General features: G+C 34.4%; 2 protein-coding genes across 5 annotated transcripts in view; one reads left to right on the top strand and one right to left on the bottom strand.

Annotated features, from left to right (window-relative positions):
- The window catches only part of LOC138707524 (uncharacterized), a 737,224-nt gene that overhangs the window by 600,469 nt on the left and 113,635 nt on the right, over nt 1–23,120 (bottom strand). The window contains exon 2 of the mRNA XM_069837052.1: nt 20,727–20,773. The gene's annotated coding sequence lies outside the window, so the exon portion shown is untranslated. The remainder of the gene's footprint in view (nt 1–20,726; nt 20,774–23,120) is intronic.
- LOC138707523 (SET and MYND domain-containing protein 4-like) overlaps nt 1–23,120 on the top strand; it is a 119,316-nt gene that overhangs the window by 507 nt on the left and 95,689 nt on the right. The window contains exon 2 of one of the 4 annotated variants that reach the window (XM_069837048.1): nt 12,147–12,316. The exons of the other annotated variants lie outside the window; for them this stretch is intronic. The gene's annotated coding sequence lies outside the window, so the exon portion shown is untranslated. The remainder of the gene's footprint in view (nt 1–12,146; nt 12,317–23,120) is intronic. 4 annotated transcript variants of the gene reach the window in all.

The following is a 23,120-nucleotide window of genomic DNA, read 5'->3' as shown; positions in this document are numbered from 1 at the left end:
CAGTTTCAATAATTAACATCTTCATATCAATTACACTGCGAGTGAAATAGTACATTATGCAACGAGTCTATAATGATAGTAATTAAGACGCGAGTAGGTTCGTTTATGAAACGAGCGCAAGCGAGTTTCATAATTTTCATACGAGCGTATTAATTACCATTATAGGCAAGTTTCATACGACTTTTTATGCTCGACCATATTTCTAACTTGAAATTATTCAGAAGTATTCATTTTATTCGTATGTGACTGAAGATCAGAAGTGACCTTGTGCATAGCTCGTAAATTGTGAGATGTGCGCAGACGCGAAAGTATTGATTTTTTCCGAGGAACAATAATGTCATTGACCTTGATGTAATCTAGAGAATAACATGAACCAATTTTGATATAACCTGGAAATTGACTTAGAATTGAAAAACGAGATGACAAATTGAATTTATTTGAATATTATTTACAATTAACGCTAATTATTATAGTAACAGAACATAACCTTCTGCGACAATATTGGATTTCCAGCCTCTGTGACTTTTCCCTCGTTGTCTTTCGATTGCATATCCGAGAATAATCGAAAACCTGAACTTTAATGAATAGGTGTACTTTAATGACATGCATTAAAGGACTGCTACCAGGTGTATAATTACTAAATTTCGGCATGGTCGAGCTTAAAATTATTTATGACCTAGAGATTTGGTTTGTTTAGTGTTTTCGTTTTTGTTTATTCAACATATTCTAACATATAACAATATATTATCATACCGTGAAATGAAAGTTGCTGTGTTGTCAATAACTGGAGAACGATATTGACTGCAATGTGTTGTTTTGTACCGCCAAATAAAATTTCATAAAATAAGCTGATACTTTGGCCAGTTCCAATACTTGACAACTTCATATCAACTACACTTCGGGTACAAGTTATTTAAGAAGTAGACATTTGGTTTGTTTAGTGTTTTTGCTTTATTTTATTTAAAAAATTGGATCACGTAACAAAATATCATATCGTGAAATTGAAGTCGGTGTGTTGTCAATAACTGGAGAACGATATTGATTGCAATGTGTTGTTTCGTACCGACAAATAAAATTTCATAAATTAAGCTGACTATTTCGTTTATATGACGTCATTCCATTTTCGACCAATGAAGTATAATGAAATTTTGAATTCCAACCAAATGCCGTCACACTTTGCGATAATTTTTGCAGCTAGATTTATCGCTACCAATTTATCGCATGGTCGTTATTTTTTTGAGTTGTCGGCAACTGTTTCCTGGTAAATTGATTATCATAAATACATTAAGATGCAACTACACGGTTAAACTTTTCTTTCAACTTTCAAGCAATGAATGCAAGATTGATATCTAATATTAATTAATAATATATTCACGCAGTGAAGACGACGTTCAAAACGGCGCACTATGTAGACACAGAATCTTCATGCATCTTAATTGAACGTACCTTTTAAACTTGCTTCTTTCAATATTCTTCCCAGATTGCACGCATATGCGATTGGAATATTGAACTGCGATGCAGCTTTAGTTCCGTTACACACTACAGCGAGAATGCGTTTGTTGAGCTATAAAAAATGCTTTCGTGTAGCACTGATTGTAACGGTCGAAATAAGGCACAGCTGACATTGGTCCTGCCTCCCACAGGTAACTTAACCTATAATTGTAGCCTATAAAATTTGTATTTTGTGAATGAAATGAAACAATTAATAGAAAATCAGATGTTCAAATTTATGTAACATCATCGCATATCACACCCAAAGACCTTGCATAGTAATAATAAGAACTTTGATCAAACTGCTTCCGTATGGCCTAATAAAATTCGTGTTTTAATTAGGCCTATCTATACAGAGATGGCTTCACTGTGTAGCAACATGTCTCGCTGTGAATACACAAGCATTGGTATATAGCTGTCCCCACTGTTACAGTTAAATGAAATTATGATTTCAGCAGATAATGAAAATGTATTTATGTTATTAAGAGAAAAGTGCAGAACATTAATAACATTGTTAAACCTGTATTTCGCTTTTGGCAAATGGGGTTACTGAATAATAACATCGATTTTCTTTATTGTAGTAATCAATATTAATCTCAGAGTATTTCAACTTCACAATGTTTGAATAGGTTAAGTATTCGTTAATATAGAATTATTAATATTTTGCGATTGAATTTTAGGGATATAGTATTTAGATTTTTTATTTTATTCACAAAATAGTCATAATAATTGTCACTCGAGGTCTGAGATTTCCCAGATAAATCTCAGACCCCTCTTGACATTACTACAGATAAAATGGCCACTTCCAATACTTGGCATCTCCATATTAACTACACTACGGGTACAAGTTATTTATGAAGTCAACATTTTTTATAAAGTGTTTCTGTTTATGTTTATTCAACATAATCTATCATATAACAATATTATATTATCACACCTTGAAATGAAAGTTTCTGTGTTGTCAATAACTCGAGGACATTGATTGTAATGTGATGTTTCGTACGGCCAAATACAATTTCGTAAAATAACGGGATACTTAGACCAGATTCAATAATTAACAACTCCATTTCAACTACACTATAGATGCAAGTTATTTATGAATACTGTTTCTATTTTTGTTTATTCAACATACTGCATCATATAACATTACATTAACATACCGTGAAATTTGCTCGTTTGCTCGTTTGCTCGTTCGCTCGTTCGTTTACTTATTTATTTATTTATTTATTTATTTATTTATTTATTTATTTATTTATTTATTTATTTATTTATTTACTTATTTATTTATTTATTTATTTATACTTGTCTCGTCAGGAAGAAAAATAGAAAAATATAGATGTATTGCAATTGGTAGAGAAGAACAACATTTTATGTCAATAAAATATTGTCGAGATAGCCAACTGCGTACTATATCCTCCTAGATCTAATGATAACAAAGCTTGCAAAATGAAAGCCTATCCTCATTCTGACACTGGAAGTGACTAGTGTCAGAGATTACGAACTTTGATCAGATGGAAATAAACTCTCTGTTAATGATTGATCAGATGGTAATAAACTCTCTGTTAAATATTGATCAAATGGAAATAAATTATCTGTTAGTGGTTGATCAGATAGAAATAAATTATTTGTTAGTGATTGATCAGATGGTAATAAACTCTCTGTTAATGATTGATCAAATGGAAATAAATTATCTGTTAGTGATTGATCAGATGGAAATAAACTCTCTGTTAATGATTGATCAAATGGAAATAAATTATCTGTTAGTGATTGATCAGATGGTAACAAACTCTCTGTTAATGATTGATCAAATGGAAATATATTATCTGTTAGTGATTGATCAGATGGAAATAAACTCTCTGTTAATGATTGATCAAATGGTAATAAACTATCTGCTAGTGATTGATCAGAAGGAAATAAACTCTCTGTTAATGATTGATCAGATGGAAATAAGCTATCTGTTAGTCATGATGTGTTTGACACTCATGCAGATGTCTTGATTATGGTTCGTGGAATCAGTTCGAAATGTAACATCGTTTAGAGATGACGAAGCTCACCGAGACGGAATTTAGAAACTGTTTCTGTCCCTTCCGCGCGGAGTGTAATGTGCTCGGTAAGGCATTTTAAACGGGTGACAGGCAAATGACCGATCCCTCTAGTCGATATCAGTGTTTTATTCACTAAACTCGCAAACACGCCTGGCGCATTGTCCTCGTTGCTAAATCCAAATTCAGCAAGTAGTCTATCCCTTTCATTTCGAATAAAGAGGTTAATGAAATGTGAATTTTCCATGTGTCTATTCTTTGTAGGTTGTTTAACAGCGTTTTAAGTTTAAAGATGATAGCTCTACTGAGGCTACTGTTTATTTCTCTAACAAACGATCTGTTTTAAAGTCCGCAAATGTTGACAATGCAGTCCAAGTGCGTTGCTACAGATTACATGAAACGTGATTACTTATAATACGTCACTAGACCACAGATTTCCATCCACTATCAATATTAAAACATGTATCCATCCATGATAAATGTAACAAATCTTTCATTACACTTTTCCTTTGAAAAAGTACCTTTAAGTAGGAAAAAAATGCTCTTGCACCAGTGTTTGAAGCGCTCTATTGCGGTAATGGCCCGAAAGAAATGGCTGATTGCTATACAAGCAGAAAGGTAAAAATAATCTGAACAGTTAATGTCTTGAATCTTTTTTTACATATAAGTTTAGCAATGAATTTCAATTGAATAATAGCGAAAATCGTTAAAATAAATCTTGCAACGCAGCGCACGTCTCGCGTGTGATCGAGTACAGGAGACGGGGGAGGGAACGGTAAGGAGTGCAGGTCTCGCTTGGTAGAGTTATTGCAGTAGGCGTGATGTTGCCAAATGCTTCAGAGGAACAACGATTTCCTCTAAAACGGTGAATGTTAGAAAAAAACTTATTTGGATTTTTCAAATCTCTCCTCATGATCTATTGCCAGTCTCATTTTGGTGCAGAGGTTACCACCCATTCTATATAATCTGGAAATGTATGAACAGAAAGTTCTTTTACGACACAGCATGTCTTTGTTGTTAAAATTGAAAACAAATTTTCAGATTTATTCTAAGGTTGCCAATAGAATGGTTGAAGTTGTATTGTCGTGGTCAATTTTGTAAAGTCTGGCTCAATTGAGGCGTCAGGTGTAATAACAACGTAACTCTACTGAAGTTTCCATTTCCGCAATGGCGTTTTGATAATCTACATGTCTTGTCTATCAACTGTAAACGTTTTATTTCATTTTTTGGCCTAAACAGCAGGAAATTTAATTATGTGAAGTGCTGTCCTAAGCCAAAAGTTTCCAAATTTAAAATATTACGGAAGTAATATGTTACACTCATGGTTTATACACCAGGGTCTTCGGCAGTTTCATATAACTATAATACCGTTTTCCAGCCATTCAGCTTTTCAGTAGGACAAAATATACTACCAAAGGAAGAATTTAAACTAAAAAGTACCCCTCATCCTGGCTTAAAATTATCAAAGAAAATGATATTATTTCATTATCGAAATTATTTAAACCAGTAAATGTATGTTCTCTTAAAAAAAATTGGATTCTGAACTAGTGCTGGATGAAAATCATCCTGAAAGTGAAATCAGTGATCAAGAATAATAATATTTGACACTATAGTAGAGAAGTTATCATTTGTAGCATACAGACCGATTATTTAGTCCTGACAGCTCAGCGACGCGAAAGAGGGGAAGTAATCGGAGGAGTGGGGAGAGTTCCGGAGTAGAGATAAGGGCGAGCAGTCGGTAAAGGCAAGCGAGTGAATAAACCAAACACCCCTTGGCGTAACTAAATGGACTCGCCTGTTCCACGCGCACATCTACGGCGATTGTCAGGACTAAATATTCGTACTGTAGTTTCAGAACAGATTTACTTATTACATCTTCTGTTTTTCTTATTAATGTTATTTTGTTTCTACAATGTATTTCCTTAAAAAAATCTATGGGATTATCGGCTAAAAATCCTTATTTTCCATTATTTTGATAAGCTGAAGTATTAATGTATCATTATTTCCTATTATTCATTCAATAAGTATCGTGTATGTTACTGAAATAACACCTTTCTACAGATTTAAATGCCTAAGTACCCTAATTTAAGAAATCTCAAAACTGTCTATGCAATAACGACTTACATTTTCCATATTTTATTTACAAACATTTAAAATGAGTTTTGTTTAAATTGTAACTGATATTTGACCTGGATAAGTTATACAGTCTAAAATATTATAAAAATAATGCGAGTATATGTACTAATAAAATTTCTACATTGTTCTAAAATTTTTGGCATTGTTTACCTCAAAATATAAGTTTTCAAATTAAGCTGTACTTGCACTCAGCGCCTCAACTGTAGATACTCGACTCGCATGTCTTACTCCACGTTAATTTTACTTTTATATTTGTTACCCAATAAAAAGCAAAGTAGGAAATTTACTCCTACACAAGTACGGTATGTTGATGAAAAAGAAACATTAATGGTAACATTTTAATATTAAAGCCCATTTTTATTAGATGTTTTTTTTTCTCCCGTTCATGAATACATTCGAACACTGGCCTTTTTAAATGAAAATCACATTAAGCATCTCGTATTATTTCGGTGAACGAAGTAATACTCATATCACTGATGATATTAATTTCAGAACCAAATTTATTACACCTTTTTCCTTGTTTTGATGGATACTATGACCTCTCAAAGTCATGAATGCTTCTTTTTAACATTTTATGCTCGACCATGCCGAAATGTAGTAATTATACACCTGGTAGCAGCCTTTTAATGGACCTCATTAAAGTACACCTATTCATTAAAGTTCAGGTGTTCCACCAATCAGAAAACACCATTGTAGCAATATGAAAGCACAAGTATCGATTATTCTCAGATATGCAATCGAAAGACAACTAGCGAAACGTCACAGAGGCTGGAAATCCAATACTGTCGCAGAAGGTTATGTTCTGTTACTGTCATAATTAGCGTCAATTGTAAATAATATTCAAATAAATTCAATTTGTCATCTCGTTTTTCAATGTCTAAATCAATTTCCAGGTTATATCAAGATTAATGTTCATTTTACTCTCTAGATTAAAGGTCAATGACATTTGTTCTCGGAAAAAATCAATACTTTCGCGTCTGCGCACATCTCACAATTAACGAGATATTGCGCAAGGTCACTTCCGCTCCCCAGTCAGATAAGAATAATATGAATACTGATGAATAATTTCAAGTTAGAAATATGGTCGAGCATAAAAAGTTGTATGAAACTTGCCTATAATGGTAATTAAGACGCTCGTATGAAAATTATGAAACTCGCTTGCGCTCGTTTCATAAACATACTCGCGTCGTAATTACTACCATTATAGCCTCGTTGCATAATGTACTATTGTACAATGAAGTAGAGAAATAAACAGATGGCAAACAGCACTTAAACTATTGACAAAATACTAATTACATGGTAAGAGTTTCGTTGGAGCATATTAATAAACAAGGACATCGACTGTAGACATAGTAATAGACAATTTATAACGGTTAAAACAGAGATGCGAGATAATAAAGGTGGGAAAACGACGGACGACGTGACAAATGTAAAGATATATGATAATCGCATCTGTATTTGTACGCGTTTACAAGCTACAAAATATCCAACCTGTCATATAATTAAGTTCAATTATGGAAGCAGTTAATTATCAGGTGCTTTACCAGCCAGGTCTAGATTATTGCGTCCTTCCTATTCCACTCATCCATCAGGAAGACACGGTAAGACTCACATTTAACAAATCTTCCAGTGACTTCATAACCATTTACTTTACAATTATACTACAGTAGAGAGAAACGTTGCTGTTTTCCAGGCTCTATTGATCCGAGTTCATTCAAAGCTTCATCTTTGCACAAAGAAAGTCACCGTAACTATAACATATCTTTCTTAGTATGAATTTCTTTAGTTGCCTTGATAAAATAGTTGGCAGAAATTCTTAATGAAGAATTTCAATTGCAGATCATTCTGAAAGATTTTAAACCTAGAGGACGGTGAAGTTTGAAAATGTTTCCCAATTAATACACAATTTTCCTTTTCATGTAGAAATATCACTGCTTCAACAACTTAAATTTGAGATTAGTTACTGCAAAAAAACTAGAGCCCAAATTTTGAAAACAAAACAGGACACAATATCTTAGTCATATTTAAAGACACATTCAAAAACTGTATTGCATTTTACCACAAAAAAGAAACACATTCATTAAAAGGTGTAGTGCACAATACTGACTTTAATAATTTTTAGATAAATAATAACAATTTAACAATGAATTTTAGAGGTATTTTTATAGAAATATGAGAGACATTTGAGGGGCTCGGGCATAAAACATGGCAACTGACATTTTGGTCAAAAATAAGATACGTAATGTATAATATGGTATCTTACATTCTGCGTCCAATGCAGTAGTTATTTTTCCAACATCTCAACAGATGGCGGAAATGAACTGTTGCATGTATAAATGTTTACCTACCTAATCACTTCAAAATATTGAAACGACACTTGCCATCTTTTACTCCCGAACCGCTCATTTTACAAATGCAACAAAATGACAAATTTCTGTGACGAAGAAAATCTTCCTAATAGCCTAAAAGATTTGTGTTTAAATATTATGCACATAGCACTAATAGTTCCGAAGGTAAGTATATGTATATATATATATATATATATATATATATATATATATTCGTATGGAATAATTAAGATAAATTTAAATTACGGAAATTGTAATGAGAGTTGCCATAAAAAAAACTTTTCATTTTCACCACACTTTTAAAAATAATGTCACACCATTAAACAAGGCCATAAATGTGCATTATATTTGTTGTAATATATTTTTGGCATATCAAAGTGTATCCTAAAGTAAAGAAAAAAAATTGAAAATAAAATTAAGGTTACTGCAAATTGCATTACAAATTTAGTGTCACTTAGAAACAATGCGCACCAGAGTTTTAAAAATGGCGGCATTACAACTGACAAGACCATAAATGCGCAATACATTATTTTATGTAATATAATTTTCATATATCAAAGGATATTTTAGAGAAAAAGTAAAAGTTACGAGATATTGCAATGAAAGTTTGGTGCCATTTAAAAAACTCTATGCACTAGAGGCTTAAAAATGCCGCTAAAGCAGCTAACAAGTAGGCCCTACGTAAATGCGTATTCAATTTTATGTAATATATTTTTCAAATATGAAAGTGTATTTGAAAAGAAAAAAAATTCAAGTTACTGCAAATTGCAATTGAAATTTGTTTACATATAAAAACCCTGTGCACCAAATCGCGACACAGACCTACAAGGCCGTAAATGCACTTTACATTTTATGTAATATATTTTTCATACATCAAAGAGTATTTAAAGGCTTATATATATATATATATATATATATATATATATATATATATATATATAGGTATTTCACCATATTGAAATGTTATCTCCCCTGAAATTATTATACGCTGATAAAATAGCAGGAATTAAAAAAAAGTCTCTTCAGGTTTATATTTGGTGCGGAATTGTTTTTTAGTTTGGATCATTGCACCATTTCGTAAAAGCAGGAACAGCAAACTGTTAGGAACTAGGAGTATGTAGGGGAGAAGTGGGTACAGTGAGACAGGGAGAAGGGTGAGACATTTTTTATTAGATGGTAAATTTTGATGTTGAAATGTTTGTAACAGTGGAGTTGTATGTTGCATGAATAAAGTAACAGTATTTTCATACTCGATTTGATTCTAGTTATAAAGGTGAGTGATGAAAAAGTAATTCGTAATTTTTCACTCTAGAAGTAAAATTTTTGGCTTGTGTTTAATGAAGATTATATTGCATATACAAATTAAATAGAAGTATGAATGTTTTGTTACCTAATACTATGGTATTTGACGTTATGTTTTGCAAAGTTTCGTCTTTCTTGTTTTGATCTTGAAGTGGTGGCGCCATTTTTAAACGTACTATGCGTAAAGGGATCAGTGAGACATGCCATTGAAGGGTACACTGAGACGTCTCACTGTTCCCATTTACCAATGATTTGCAAAAATAAACTGTAATTATATTACATTTACTGGTAACTAACATTAAAAATGAACATACTAGTAACCAATTTAGGAACTATAGCTTAAAATATTGGATGCATTACATTTTAATGGTTTCTTAAATAAAAAATTCTTCAAAATATTTTAAAAAATATTTAAAAAGAGTAAAGAATTAAATTCTTATAATTATAAGCTTTGTTGTCACCAAAAATTCATTTTATTTTTTCGCAAATGTTTGAAATGTCATGGAAAATTCATTTTTCCAAATGTTTCAGATGTTTCAATGATTTCGAAGTCAGACATCAAAATTATTCTAAATAAGTCTACAGAACATGGCAAGATAAAGAGACAGCAAGCTTTCTTTTCTTTTGTAATAAATGTAAATCATTTCAATGTCCGTTAATAGACACTGGTGTCTCACTGTACCCTCCTGAATGGGAACAGTGAGACATTTGCTTTTTTTTTTTTTGACAAACACGCATTGTACATTATGTCCTTTATCTATTAACATTTCTGTTTATGTATTATTGTACTCCAAGTTTTAATGTATATTTCTATTGCACTTGATTTTAAAAATACTTGAAATTTCACTTGCATGCATATGTCTTAATATTTTGTGTCTCACTGTACCCACTACTCCCCTATTGGCCTCCCTACATTGAAAACAGTAAGGATTGGGAAACTTATTTGTTAGTTCTAATAATAAGAGCTGTTCTTCATTACAGTTTTGGACACTAAGGCATGGATCCGGTCGTTAAATGTCGTTGATTATGTTTCCTTTTTATCAATTGTTCATCGGTACCCTTTTGTAATTTCTTTTAAACTAAATGTTGCTTTATGTAAGTTATTCTCTGGTAAGTTATTATTACTTAGTATGCAAATAATAGATAAAGTTGTACATTTATAGACTTTCCTAATGGTTCTAAATATAATTTTATTAAATTATATAATATATAATAAAAATCGTCAATTTGCTAATAATTTTTCCGCGTCAATATGGGGAAGTTTTTATAGCATAAGTCGTACTACGATTAATATGCTAGTAATTGGTGTGATGCGGGTGGTAAAATTTCTGCAGCAATACCTCGAAATACAATTTTTGTTTTTTAGCGCATTTAGGATCACAGTGGCCTGGGTTCGATTCCCGGTCGGGGCAAGTTACTTGGTTGAGGTTTTTTTCGGGGTTTTCCCTCAACCCAATATAACCAAATGCTGGGTAATTTTCGGTGCTGGACCCCGGACTCATTTCACCGTCATTATCACCTTCATATCATTCAGACGCTAAATAACCTGAGATGTTGATACAGCGTCGTAAAATAACCTACTAGAAAAAAAAAAGGATCACAGGCATTAAAGTCGCGACGCTGTTATTCCCGGCGTGACTCCTCCTCTTTGCTTACGTCTTAGGAAGTGAAGGCTCTATAAGTCTAAATAGGTAGTATCGTTCGCCATTTTTATTCTTCTGTTGCCGAGCTACCATACGAGGAATCTATTTGCCACACCGTTAAACATGATCATGTCGTAGCTCCTATGATAATAAATCAAACGCACTGTAATTCAGCAAATAATTGAGCGGCAAATAACGTCTTCGTATGCTTTCTGCGAACGCCAACGAAAGAGCCAAAATGGCGGGCGATTATATTAAGTATTTATCGAGCCGAAAGAAATGAATAGCTTGTTCATCAGCGAGTCACAAGACGCACACGTTTAAATGTAGCTGACCTGCAACGCGATTGGCTGCCGGAAATTAGAGCGACGGTACTATAGATCCCAACAAATTATTACCAGTTATTACTATTTTGTCTAGTTTTGTTTTGTTCTCTGAGCTTTTGTTTAATGTTTTTGAAATTGTTTTAGGATTTGTTAATACTAATAAAAATTAGTGTTAACAATTCCCCAAAATAATTATTTCTAAGACCTCTAATAATATTAATTATAATAGTAATAATAATAAGTGACGTGTAGAGATTTATTTTCTCTAACTGCTGCGTCATGCTGATTTCATAGAAGGGGTTTCTACCGTTTATATTCTAGAATTAGGTCGAGGAATGATCAATATATTAATAACTGCCATGAAAGATATACTTATTTACTTACTTACAAATGGCTTTTAAGGAACCCGAAGGTTCATTGCCGCCCTCACATAAGCCCGCCGTCGGTCCCTATCCTGTGCAAGGTTAATCTAGTCTCTGTCATCATATCCCACCTCCCTCAAATGCATTTTAATATTATTTTAAGATATAATAAGGAAAGAAATTACAATAACCATAATTACTGGAGTTGAAATGTTAATATTAAATATCGAAACACTTTTTCCACATATAAATCCAAATTTCCGGAATGAATAACTTTATAAAATGGCCTCTAAATTGAGCGAAGGCGTTAGACCTCGAGGAGAAATTAAAAGCCATGTTACAATAAATTTCAACCTCTACTTATAGCACGCGCAAATTTGAAGCCATAAATTCTATTGCTTATTAATTTAAGGATATTAATATTAACTTTTCTAAATCTTACAGTAAGGTTACTTAATCATCTTAACACCTGCTCCTACAGTATATTTTCTTCCAGGTGCAGAATAGAGATTTACAGTGCGAAATGAAAGTTTTACGTAGTTAGGAGACCAAGAAATCCACGCTAAACTTAATACTGCTCTTGTAATCACATTTTTCTACAAAATGGAATAAATTCGTCCTGTGTACGAAGTAAGGAATTGCATTAAAGACTACAGCACCGATAAAGTAAATCACAAATATGCATTTGCTCTATGAAGTTGTAAGAGAGCGGAAGTAGGTTTCCGCAATTATTTGTTTTGGAAAAACCTGAATTTATACGCAGAATGCATAATACTGTAAATGTCTGCTCTGTGTAGGGGAGAGTTGGGTAGTATCGGACATCGGGTAATATCGGACAGCTGGGTAACTTTCGGTGCTGGACCCCGGACTCATTTCACCGGCATTATCACCTTCATTTCATTCAGACGCTAAATAACATAGATGTTAATACAGCGTCGTAAAATAACCCAATAAAATAAAAAAAAATATCGGACAGTGCGTTTCTTTCATCTACCAGAGATGGTAGTACCTGAATGACGTGGTTACGTAACTGTATGCGACACCACAGAAATGTAACCATGTCATTCAGGTACTATCATCTGGTTGTAGATGAAAGAAACCCACTGTCCGATATTATCCTATGTCCGATACTACCGAACTCTCCCCTATATGCAGTCAGTCCTACAAGCTGTGTCCAGATTATTTCTTAATCATAGTGATAATTCTCATTATTGTCGTTGCTGTATCAGCTAAAAGACAATAGTGTTGCTACGCAAAGTCACGCGCCAAGTGCAGAATCATTTTATCAACAGTAATCTCACTTTTGATTTATCTGGAGAAAATCAAAACTAGGATGGGATTTAATTGACTGTTACACGATTAGAACAAATTATATAAAGACTGGAAGAAATAAAGTACTCTAATAAAATAAAATAGTAACTGACTTGCTAAAATTCTATTTCACTAATGTTGGCTTCACCAAAACTTTTGAACGGAGCCTCCATTCTCAGTTGACTGTCTTTGCAGTGAACAAATGACGAACGCAAAGCCTGTTTTATAGTACCGTAAAGAATTTGCAGTTTGAAATGTTGGCAAACAAAGAAATGGTACGGAGGTGATAAAAACAGAATGAAGTATATAAAGATTAGAAGAAATAAATTACTTTAATACAATAAAACTGATATTAATTGACTTACTAAAATTCTATTCCACTAGTGTTACCTTCACCAAACGTTTGAATGGAGCCGTCATTTTCAGTCGTCTATCTATGCGGGAAACAAATGACGATCGCAAAGCATATTTTATAATACCGTAAAGAATTTGCAGTTTTTAATGTTGTCGAAGAAGAAAAAATATTAGGGAAGTGATAAAAACAAAGAAATACTAGGGAAGCGATAAAAATAAACAAATGCTATAGGAGTGATAAAATTGTGCGATAAGCAGCTGTGATTGGTTGAAAGACGTCCTTTCGTACCGTTTTATTGGTCAAAAATAATATGACATAGTAAGAGTGCAATAGTCATCACAAGAGAGTTAAACAAGGGAAAAGAAAACATTCTTTCCATTTCAACAAACAAAAAAATGTTTCCTCAAATGTACAGAAGTCTTGATGGTATGATAATTATTTCGCAGTGAAACATGAATTTTCCCCTCCATACAGAAGTACTGCGGGTTCATATCCGTTTGAGGTCGAAGGATTTTTCAGGACGCAAAATTCAGGATCGCAAGTCCTTCGGGAGGGACTTCATGTCCTGTGCCCCGTGTCGATGTTTTCCGGCACGTTAAAGTCCTGTAAGCCTAAATTGGAGAATATGGGCTAAATTTCTCCTTTTATGCGTCCTGGTAATGCCTTAGTTGCATACTAGGTGGTGTTTGAGGCGATTAGCTTGCCACTTGTCACTCTGCTCTCTTCGGCAAATAAATGTAACTAAAGTCCTAGTAGTTATTGAAATCTCCGTTAAGGTGGTATCTATGCTCAGACTACGGAACTATGGGTTCAAAGAATGAATGATGGAAACGTGAATTATTTCCAAAATGAATGCGAAATTCTGTGGTCTCTAAATATAGTAAATTGCGAAATTTTTAATTTAATTGCTATTACTGCAAAACTTTGGAAAAATGTTGTGTACTTGTCAGTTGGGGTGTATACGAAAAATAAACATCCGGAATCTTCGCATAACTGTAGCACCATAACTAAATTACTAATACCCTAGATTAGTTCAGAAAAATGGCTATTTCTGTCTACTAAATCATCTCTAGATGTCTTACTTAGGTACAATTTTTCCACACTGTAAGTCCATCACAAATTCAGTATTTTTAATAACTAGAATTTGAAACAGTCTCCAACGAATGTCGACACAAAAGCGACAGTTTGTCATTTGAAATGGACCAGGAATATTTACTGTAATAGAATGATTAGACACGGAGAATTTTCCATCATCTCTCCGGAAATTAAAAATGGAATAATAGTTGTGATATCTATGCATTCCTTGTACGAGCAAAATAACTGGGATACTAGTACTTTATTTTTGTGGATACATGAACTGATATTTTTTGGTAAACCATACTAATTTTAAAAAGGGCCTGATTGAGGGATCTTAATAGAAATGGAAGCAATAGGAGACACTGTCATCGGTCTACGCTGGTTTACCTCCGCGAATAACGTCATTAGAACCAGATATTCCATCAGAGGGCAATACAGGGGAAAATGATGTTTTGGACAGTAGGTAATTGATTTACCTCGTCGCTGGTGTGGGGTTGGCAGGGAGATTGGTGGGGGAGGACACTCGGAACGAGAATTAGGTCCAGAGACAGTCACATCACAAAACTTACTGCACGTGTACCCTTAATCTCTATCCGAGGACAGACATCACAAAACTTACTGCACGTGTACCCTTCATTTCTATCTGAGGACAGACATCACAAAACTTACTGCACGTGTACCCTTAATCTCTATCCGAGGACAGACATCACAAAACTTACTGCACGTGTACCCTTAATCTCTATCCGAGGACAGACATCACAAAACTTAACTGCACGTGTACCCTTAATCTCTATCCGAGGACAGACATCATAAAACTTACTGCACGTGTACCCTTAATCTCTATCCGAGGACAGACATCACAAAACTTACTGCACGTGTACCCTTAATCTCTATCCGAGGACAGACATCACAAAACTTAACTGCACGTGTACCCTTAATCTCTATCCGAGGACAGACATCATAAAACTTACTGCACGTGTACCCTTAATCTCTATCCGAGGACAGACATCACAAAACTTACTGCACGTGTACCCTTAATCTCTATCCGAGGACAGACATCACAAAACTTACTGAACGTGTACCCTTAATCTCTATCCGAGGACAGACATCACAAAACTTACTGCACGTGTACCCTTAATCCCTATCCGAGGAAGATATCACAAAACTTACTGCACGTGTACCCTTAATCTCTAACCGAGAAAGATGTCACAAAAATTACTGCACGTATACCCTTAATCTCTATCCGAGGAAGACATCACAAAACTTACTTCACGTGTACCCTTAATCTCTATCCGAGGACAGACATCACAAAACTTACTGCACGTGCACCCTTAATCTCTATCCGAGGACAGACATCACAAAACTTACTGCACGTGTACCTTAATCTCTATCCGAGGACAGACATTACAAAACTTACTGCAAGTGTACCCTTAAACTCTATCCGAGGACAGACATCACAAAACTTACTGCACGTGTACCCTTAATCTCTATCCGAGGACAGACATCACAAAACTTACTGCACGTATACTTGCAACACTGTATGCTGTAGAGTAGTGAGAAAGTTAACTAACCCATAGTATAAGCAGTAGCGGCGTAACAGCGATATCCTGCCACACCACACACGGGAGAAAACATACTTATACTCTATTTTTATACAGGAGGATACTTCCTGCCAATGAGTTTAAACGTTAGGGCGAACCTTGTCAATCAGTAACAAGAGGGGTTTGAGATATGCTACTTACTACAGTATATCTGACGGGATGATCCTACAACACGTGAACGTTCCTTATGATTCTCCCTCAATCTAGGCATGCCTGTTTGTATCCTAGTTAAATTCAGGTTTCAAACACGTAATTTAAAACTACATTTCATTCAAGATTGTGAATATTGTGACTGGTGTGCTGGTGTTGTGTTTAGTATTTACTTTCAATTAGTGGTGTTGATCGATCAAAATATTTAATTGATTAACTATTTGAATTTAATCGATTAATCGATAGGGTAATCGAGTTTTGATCGATTTGAAAAAATATTTAATATACTGTAATGCACAATTATTGTTAAATTTAACTTGAGTTGGATGATAAGCATAAGTATTAAATGTTGTATATCTGTGTATATTGCTTCGTTATATTACAAAACAACTACTTAATTTATTTACAAACATATTTTTTATAAGACTTATTAATTATTGTGTCAATTTCTGCGGGAATTTTTGAGACAAACATAAATAACGAAAACTATGAAAACTCACCTAGTTAATACTACTTCATCCATGATTTTAAACATGTGAGTGCATTCACATGCTCCGAATTAAGTGCCGTTCTACGTTTAATAACAAAGTTCTCTGCATCACTAAACACAAAAAAAGACTATTTTTCTGTCAAGCACTTCTCCACGATCGTTCAATTTAAATCCAAACGTTTCTCCGAGTTTACCTCTCAAATTCTCATATGACTTGGAGTTTACACTCTTCACAGACAACAGAAAATTGTTTTTTTTTTCTTTATCAAACTAAACACACAACCTTCATATATAAACTCGTACAGCGGTCGAAACAGAAGACTGGCCCTTATTGTAATTCAATTACCAGATTTTAGAAAGAGAAAATAGTTACGCTCTCACTTTCACACAGTGTAGACATATAAGGGATGAGGGGGACGAATCCCAGAAAAGTATGTACTTCATATGCCAGGAAGGCGAGCTGACATCAAGGTGGAAGTTTTCTTGGAAAACCATAAAACTTAATAAGGGTTTCGCATTTTGTTTCAACTTTCAATAGAGGTAGACTAGGTCACTGTCCTCATATCTCCATCTCTTTCTGAAGTGTTTGTACAAAGATTTCCGAAGAGAGAGGAATATTGTCGGAATTTTTAGTATGAGTTTGTATTAACAAAATAATAATTAATATCAACTACAACCGATTAATTTTAATTGACTCAATTATTCGATTAAGTATTTTTGATCGATTAATATTACAATATAAATTAATCGATTAAATCCCACAACACTATTTACTACATGGTAGGACACGTTAAATACTGTACTGCGATAGCAAGAAAGTTCTATGTCGTGCTTATATGTATTTCCAGAGCGAATATGAAAATGCAAGGAATGGAAGACACTTTTCGCTAGTCATATTTTGGAGAGAACAAATAAAGCGACTGATGTGTCTAAAACTTCGGTATATAGTTGCAAGGAAGAAAATGAACAGGGAGAAATACTAAAATTCCTTTAAAAAAGTATTGGTGACTCTTCTGTTACAACATCGGACACACTTAATCAGGAAACTTGATGACTGACAGTACTTGCTGTATATGTAGAAGGCTTTATACCCAGTTTAGACCATATTTTGACGGAATCTCGAAAAATACGAAACATTACAAATTAAAATTTCACGATCTTCATTGCGGAAAGTAGTAGAAACTATTATACTCTAGTAAACCACTTACAGCAATGAGATGAATTGTATAAAACATGACGACTATACTTACAAATTTTAGAAAATAGAAACTTCATCCACCAGAGCTCTTAACAACAATTTTTCAATCAATTTAAAATTATTTTTGTCACACTCAGAGTGTAAAGTAAAATTGATTTTCTTCCTGCAATATCTAAAAAATTCAGCTTAGACTGCAAATGTGTTTCTATTACAAGACAGAATAAAATAATTCCTGCTTGGCAAGTTTTCACAATTTGTTTACTTAATTTTTAATTACCTAGTTTGTTTTGTTAGTCACATTTGAGATGACTTAAGCGCTAAAATTGAAACACACCACACGAGGCAGGATATCTCTATGCTGATTCCTTCTCACTAGAATCTATTTATGACTTCCATATCTACTGCACACACGTGTTGAATCTCAGAGCAGTTGGAAGCCAGCTGGACTAAGCGAGGAATCCTGAGTACAATCTTTGTGACTGCACGCTACATATACCTCTAAAAACGGTATCACAAACATGACAAGATTTCCTCATTATACGCTTTATATGTTTATAAAAATAACAGGGTTATTATGCAACAATTTAAAATCTACAATGCTTCCAGAAAAATACTAGAATCTGACTATATTTTTTAGACAAACCAACTCTTGTGTTTGGAAATAAAGCACAAACTCTCAAATAGCAACATTAAAAAAAATTAAGCAGCACAAATGTAATTCATGAAGAAAATTGCAAGGTATACTTTATAATTACGAAATGCGAATTATTTGTCTCTTACACTTACTGCAATTCTTCGATTTAAAATAAATTCACTGAACTCTAAACATTAGGAAACAGTCCTATTGGGGAACTAGTCACCTAAGTTATATTCAGAAAATCTTGATCTAAATACAGAAACGTTGGAGTGTCTGTCTTCATTTACAACGGATCGATTTTACTCCGACAGATGGAATACTTGAAAGGTGTGGACCGCAATATTCCTCAGACATAATTGACATTTGTTCACGTTGAAAACTCGTCAGTAATTTAAATTCCACCTTGTCAACCGCGGGGAAAAAAGAAGGAATCGACAATTCCGTATTATTGTAGACAGAGTTTCAATAAGGGAACATCATTACACAATACAGTTTTGATAACCATAAACACCTTCTTGCCTCAATTAATTTATATCCGGAGAGGACCACGAAAACAGATTTTAAATGGCTCGAGGTAGAAGTGTCTAATTATAGATGTGGATAATGGATTGGGTATATTTATTTATTTTGGTATATGGACTAAAAGCAATATTCTTCTTTCATCAGGTGCTTTTTCGTAATCTACGAAATGCATATTATTTATCGCTTACACATACTGCCATTCTTCGATTTAAAATAAATTCACTGAGCTCTAAACATTAGGAAACAGTCCTATTGGGGAACTAGTCACCTATATTCAGAAAATCGTGATCTATATATAGAAACGTTCGAGTTTCTGTCTTCATTTACATCGGATCGATTTTACTCCGACAGATGGAATACTTGAAAGGTGTGGACCGCAATATTCCTCAGACATAATTGACATTTGTTCACGTTGAAAACTCGTCACTAATTTAAATTCCACCTTATCAACCGCGGGGAAAAAAGAAGGAATCGACAATTCCGTATTATTTTAGACAGAGTTCCAATAAGAGATCATCATTACACAATACAGTTTTGATAACCATAAACACCTTCTTGCCTCAATCAGATTATATCCGGAGAGGACCACGAAAACAGATTTTAAATGGCTCGAGGTAGAGGTGTCTAATTATAGATGTGGATAATGGATTGGGTATATTTATTTATTTTAGTATATGGACTAAAAGCACTCTTTATTTCATCAAGAGCTTTTTCGTAATCTACGAAATGCGTATTATTTGTCTCTTACACTTACTGTGATTCTCGATTTAAAATAAATTCACTGAACTCTAAACATTAAGAGACAGTCCTTTTGGAGATTTGGCTGAGAACTAGTGACCTATATTCAGAAAATCTTGATCTATATACAGAAACGTTCGAGTGTCCGTCTTCATTTACAATGGATCGATTTTACTCCGACAGATGGAATGCTGGAATAGTGTGGCCCGCAATATTCCTCAGACATAATTGACAATTTTTTTCACTTTGAAAACTCGTCACTAATTTAAATTCCACCTTGTCAACCGCAGGGAAAAAGAAGGAATCGACAATTCCGTTATAATTGTAGACAGAGTTCCAATACGAGGACATCATTACACAATACAGTTTTGGTAACCATAAACACCTTCTTGCCTCAATTAGATTATATCCGGAGAGTACCACGAAAACAAATTTTAGATGGCTCGAGGTAGAAGTGTCGCAGGAATTAATTAGACGCGTTAAGAAGTCTGAAAATTCTCAGAGAAATTTTCTTTTGAGGAAACGACCCTCCGACTAGTATCTAGGACAGCGAAAAGTGAATTCTAATATTTACATTTCCCGTGCATTCTATTTCTAATTACTCGTGCTGTCACCTCGACATCTCACAACTAGTCACTTCGTCTCTATTTTTATTCTAAAAAAGTTTTTAATTAAATTTGTTTTTTTAAGAACTTTAATTATTCCTCGAGTCCCTGTCTTTGGATTTCTGACTGTTTTGGATGACTGCATCCAGGGGGGTTGGTTGCAGTTTTACAGTGCAAGCACAGCCCTTAATGAAAAGTAGGAGCTCATTTGCAGGAATTTGTATGCCTGGAGGAGGCCATCTGTTTCATCCCAGTAAATGAGAATAAAGCAGCTTTCTGGGGAGACCAAATTAAAACATTTCCCTCTCCACTTCTAGTCCCCCGTTTTCTTCCTTCCTTGCCGGAGACAACCCCTTATACTCTGCAACCCTTCGGGCATAGCATATACTCACTTTTTTACACTGGAGGGACTATATCCTGGTCGTGGTGTATCCCCGGCCTGTAAAAAAATAATAAAACGAATGTAATACTCAACTTTAGCACGTCACCCTCTTCGTCTTAATAGAGCCCTAAGATAAGTCGTTGAGGATAGTATTAGTTAAATTTATTTCACCTAGAAGTTGTATAATTGTGCGCGTGTGAAAAGACAATTCCAGCGTCTCAGCGTTGGAATTACCGTCACCTCTAGGATTAAATCGTGATATTAAGACACGGAATGTCGCAAGTAAATTCATATACTCTGCGTCAGTTGGAAAGGACGTCTATCACTTCGCGGAACAATTTCATGTTGGAAAAGAGTTAGGAAATTCATGCAAAAAGGACTTTTTGGCAATTAAAATTATGCGGAACGATCTTGAGGCGGAATTGAAGGTTTCGTAAAATCTTGAACATGTTTATGCCAATGATAAATTACTAGACCTCGTATTTTAGGCTCGTTTATCGCAGGCTCAAACATACGTTCTTTAATGTAAGCCTACCTACTGGGTGTTCAGTTCAAAATCTGTCCTGGCTCGCTGTATGTCGTCATGTGGCTAGTCGATGAATCTAGAAAATTCAATCTTCCTACACTTCCGCAGAGGCGTATTACCTAAATGCGAGAGAAGTTGCTTAGCAAGTACGGCGTTCATTCTGAAGATTACTTACCGATACGTACGGTAACGCCAGTAACGGCAAGAATGTGAACTGTTTGGAAATATGTACTGAGGTGAGTTTTTTTTCTTACTGTCGGGATATGGGGAGAGGGTTAAGACGATTACTTACGTATTTGTTGACATTAACTTGGACGGTCAACATGGACACGGATCATTTTGATTTGTGTTGTGGAATGTTGCCGTACGCAATCGACGATAACAAATACCCTGCGTACGACTTGCCCGCGCAAAACACAGTTCGAAAGAGGTTAGAGTAGCACACAGACTTTACAGACCTCCATATGTTGCTACGACATTCAAGTTATACGGTACACGTTCTCAAGTTCAGATAGAACGCCTTGATTAATAGGCAACTTCTCTGACATAAAAGCTGAAACTCGCTTCAAATCGCTGACTCACAACAGTGACGTCATGACACACTTTGAAATGAACACCCAGTAGTTTTAGGCAGTATCATCGCTCGAGAGCTTCTCGTGTAGGATACATTTAAGGATAAAATCCTAGGTCTAGAAATAACATTACTGAATCAAACACACAGGGTATTTCGTCAAAAAAACCGATCTTCCTCTCGCTCAGTAAAATTTTAATTAATTCTCAAAAAGAACTATCACAATATTACCAACCTTTACCCTATTCATATCATGCCTGACATTGCAAACATTTGAACACAGTAATTGAAATTTTAACCTCTTGCTTGCTATTCACTTTTTTCTTGTAATATCAGTATAGTTTCAAGTTTATGCTATGGTCCTAATATAAGCGACACCGTCATATTCGTAGTAACAATTCAAGAATAACTACGTAATTGGCTTAACAGATACACAATTTCAAGTAATGGGTTGTATGCGTCAACAAGGAGTAAGAAGCGGAGTGAGATGCAAGCGAAAACGTAGACGGTGAAGTCATTAAAACAGGTCAAAGTAAAATAATATTTTTTTTTTGCGCTTAAATTGAGTTTCTGAAGTTTTACTGCCCAACCATAATTACTGTATGAAAACAAAGTTAATTTTATTTCAGAGTAATATAAGAGAGGAGGGCGAGGGGAGAAGGGGGGGGGAGAAAAAGAAGGAAAGGAAAGGGAAAACTATTACAGCAAAACAAAAATAGCGAAAAAAAGAACCGTGCGAACTCTACTTGCTTTCGTCTTTTGCAAAGTTTTGTGAATAAGTAATCATATTAAAGAAAGAATCCAAAGCACGACTTCTTATTTTCACCTTGCAAGTCTGGGGACTGATTGTCAGCGCCTGAATTCGTAATATAAACTGGAGAGTTTCGTGCCCAACCCAATGCAAGACAGACAATCAAGGAATCATGAACCTTCGTAGAGCGGCACATACAATTTGCTTCAACATGTAAGTCCTTGGGCAACCAAGTTAGCTCCTCTTGTCTTCAAAAGTTGACGGGAAACCAATTTTTCCTATTAGATAGCTGTCAGAAACATGAAAGACAGCGAAAACGGAACACGGTGGAGTATTGGTTAGTGTTTTCTCTCTCTCTCTCTCCTTGCAGCTATACAACCTCGCACTACGTTTTTTTCTTTCCGAGAATGAGATGGTAAACTCTGCGGAAATAGAAAAAGCAAAAATAAAGATACATGCTTCCTTCCTTTTGTGAACAAAGCATCTGAATAAAATTGAATTTTCTAACATCTTCATTCAAATTTTTTTCTATTATTTTTGTTTTCATGTTAGACAT

Source organism: Periplaneta americana, chromosome 10, assembly GCF_040183065.1.
Source record: "Periplaneta americana isolate PAMFEO1 chromosome 10, P.americana_PAMFEO1_priV1, whole genome shotgun sequence".
Taxonomy (NCBI): Eukaryota; Metazoa; Arthropoda; class Insecta; order Blattodea; family Blattidae; genus Periplaneta; species Periplaneta americana.
The sequence above is the reverse complement of the archived record's forward strand: the minus strand, read 5'-3'. Positions and strand labels throughout refer to the sequence as shown.